Consider the following 3,990-nt stretch of genomic DNA (forward strand, 5'->3'; position numbering starts at 1 on the left):
TTAATATTGGCATCACATAATACTTGATTTGTTGTTATCGTTTGTTGTCTCGGCTGATTTTTGTCTGACATTGTGGGTGTTCAGACAGTCTTCATGAATAGTTCCTTCCTTGACTTTTTTCGCCTTCATATAAAGTTATTTTTAAATTCTGTTATTTATTGTTTACAAAAGTATTCTTACTTGGTACCTATCAGCATTAGCTTTTGATTATTTGTTAACATCCATTTGGGTTGGATATTAACACTAGTACGTAATTTAGGGGCTTCGATGTTTTTTTTCTGACCCCTAGTAATGGTACTTCTGGAGTTGAGACGCCAACTCAGGGAAAACATTTTTACATTTCATGGTAAGTTTATCTGGTGTTAGTTTCCCGTGCATCACCTCCGATGTGATAAATTGGTGAGGTACACAACTTTGTCCTATTTTTCCATCGTTGAAAAATGCCTGTAATTCCCTAGTGAGTGCAAGTTGCTCCCTAAATAAACATCGTACCATCGTAGAGCTTTTAGTCAATTTCAATCAGAATATAAAACTTATTTACCAACACTAACGTTCTGGTTCTGATCAAGGTTAGATGCCTAAAACTTTTGTCGGGTCTCCTATGCAGCACATTTCTGGTTGCTCTGATTTTTCACAACCCTTGAAGTGCTGTAAAAAGACTAGATAAATCAGAGTATATTAAGCTGATATCAAAAGAACAGACGAATTTTGCTTTACCTGGTTTCCCGCTCCCAACGGACGGATACTCAAACCGAAGGGAAGAAGAATTCTATGATCTTGTTTTTTTCTTCCAAGCACATCCAAGCAGACGCTCAGCCAACGCTATCTCCCTTTTCACATCTACATGCTTACACATCTAACATTCAGCACGCACATACTATATTTTTCTTCCATTCTTCTCTGATACAACATCCACACCCACTTACATAACACTGTCGGGTGGTGACAGCGTGCCTTAGGCCTGGAACCTTACATCTGTTTACTACAAACTAATCTTTTCCTAAGCAAATATTTCTTATTCTCGGTTGAGCCCGAACTCGACCAGACAGCTTAAAGTCTACTGGGTCTACGCCCCGTTATATATATATATATATATATATATATATATATATATATATATATATATATATATATATATATATATATATATTTGTGTGTGTGTGTGTGTGTGTGTGTGTGTGTGTGTGTGTGTGTGTGTGTGTGTGTGTGTGTGTGTGTGTGTGTGTGTGTGTGTGTGCGTGTATACATGTGTGTATGTATTTATATATGTGTATGTGTATGAATATATGTACATAGTGATATAGACGTGGATACATTCATACATGCAAAAGTCGAGAAGTTAAATACTTTTTCTCTCATAACGAGAGCAGAGTAACAATAGTCGGACAACGCAAGGAGCCAAACACGTGACGTGACATTGTCTTCTATATGTGAAGAAATGTTAGTACTCATGTATCTCATATTTTCTTACTGCCTTTTTCATTTTTTCTCGAGCATGGGAACAGCTATTTAGAGTAAAATATGAAGAATAAACCATGGAAACAAAGGTTTAACCCACACAAAGGAGCAAGGGAAAGTTGCGTGCACGTGTGAAGGTAAATGCTATTTCCTCGCCGGCTGCTGACGGTCTGTGGTCAGATAGCACGAAAGCGGAGAGAAAGAGCGAGTTTCACGTTAATTCAGACGAAATATCTTTGAACCGTCCATGTCGAGGCATTAAAAAAAAAAAAAAAAAAAAAAAAAAAACGTATGATATTCAACACGCCACATGTATTACGAAATGTTTTGAGTCATCACGGCAACACGAACAATACGTAGGATGGGACAATATTTTAATAAGGGAATGCGTGTGATGTAAAATGAAATCCATGTACAGTGATGAAGAAATGTAATTTAGGATAATGACTATAATGAGGATGATTTGAACAAGGGTAGAACTGCTGCAGCGAAAATATAAAATTAACCTGAATGCTAATTATAGTAACGATGAGGATAATGATGCTGTTGACGATAATATTACAATTCGCGGAAATACTCCTTTTGCCGTGCAGAGTAGCGTGCTGAGGTACTCACCCTCTAAATTCAGTATATATTGTTAAACGACACAAACAATCAAATTCTGGCATAAGAATAACACTGTCATAAATACTGCAAGTGTCAATTCTTCACCTGGTTGAATTCACTCCAAGTGAACGCATATCTAAAGAAAGATATTTTCCTCATCAAAGAAGAGGAAGCTACAAGATACGGAGCATAGCCCTGTAATGATCTTTAAATGTCATTGAGTCATCTATCATGTCTTCTTAGAAACATAAAAGAGGAGGAAAAATAGAAAGAAGAAAGGTTATTAAATTCAGTCATTCTATCCATATATAAATGAATACGTATATATATGTATATATATAAACACATATATATGAATATTTATATATATGTAAATATACATATGTATATGTATATATATATATATATATATATATATATATATATATATATGTATATATATATATATATATATATATATATATATATATATATATATATATACATACACACACACACACACACACACACACATATATATATACAGAATTTTTTCACCCGCACACACATATATATATAAGATGTGTGTTTATGTGTGTGTGTATATGTACGTACATATACATATATGTATATATACCTCTAAATTCAGCACTCACACACATGTGTGTAAATATATACATATACACATAATCATTTATATACATATATATTTATATACACACATACATACATATATACATATATATACGAACACAAGCATATACAGAGTAAAGTACACAAAATAAAATAGCCACAATGAGAATTGAAAATAATCGTGACGTTTCGAACACTTCACCAGTTCCTCTTCGGACAAAACCGAAATGGATACAAAGAGAGAATTTCAAAGTTAATATAGTGGTAGAGAGACAGAATGAACAAGATGTGAATCAGGTCTCGGGGGGAGGGTCAAGGTCGAAGTGTCTGGGGAAGGCTTTGTTAACTAGTGATGAGATCGACTGAAGAAGTTCAGGTTCAAACATTTCCATATATAAATTCGCAAGAACCGGGCTGAGGCTACTTCCTATCGCGATACCATGAATTTGTTTTATAGAATTCGCCGTCAAAAGTAAAGACATTATTAGTGACACGCAAACGAATGAGATAAAGGGATTGGCCGGAATAGGAATCTGATGAAATGAAGAAAGTTTCCTTTCATGAAAATCTAGCACATCGTCAAGCGGTACATTAGTAAATAAGGATTTCACATCACACCTAATAAGTTTCTTACCGTGCGTCGGCAAATATCTAACTTTATCCAAGAAATCTACCGAATGTTTAATATGCCTAACAGTAAAGGATCCCACAAAAGGAGACAAACCCTCGCTAGCCAAGAATCTAGTAGAAGGGTAAACGAGTTACAAGGCGAAATAATAGGCCTTGGAGGAACATCCTGTCTGTGAATTTTGGGAAGGCCATAAAAGGAATTAATATCATAGACGTAATGTCAGATACGCCAGAGAATGCACTACTTGCTTTATCAGTTTACGTGACGAATGACATCAATTAATTGGAAAGACACTAAATCAATTTCGTCAAATTCGTACGAGAGAAAAATAGCTGAAGCCCTTCTGATTAGAAAATTGCCTAATTTTAACTTCAGTGCTGGCCAATGGGGTTGGATGATCTTTGCTTATCACAAGTTAGCAAATTCTTCCCCAGACTCCCCCTGAGACCTGATTCAGATCTTGTTCACTCTGTCTCTCTTCTACTATATATACCTGTCAAAATTTTCTCCTTGTATCCATTTCGGTTTTGTCTGAAGAGTTACTCATGAAGAGTTCGAAACGTTACGATTATTTTCAATTTTCATTGTGGCTAGTTTCATTTTCATTTTTGTGTATACGTTACTGTGTTTCTCTCCTTGTATCCATTTCGGTTTTGTCTGAGGAGGAACTCGTGAAGAGTTCG

This window comes from Penaeus vannamei, chromosome 17 (genome assembly GCF_042767895.1).
Source record: "Penaeus vannamei isolate JL-2024 chromosome 17, ASM4276789v1, whole genome shotgun sequence".
Classification (NCBI taxonomy): Eukaryota; Metazoa; Arthropoda; class Malacostraca; order Decapoda; family Penaeidae; genus Penaeus; species Penaeus vannamei.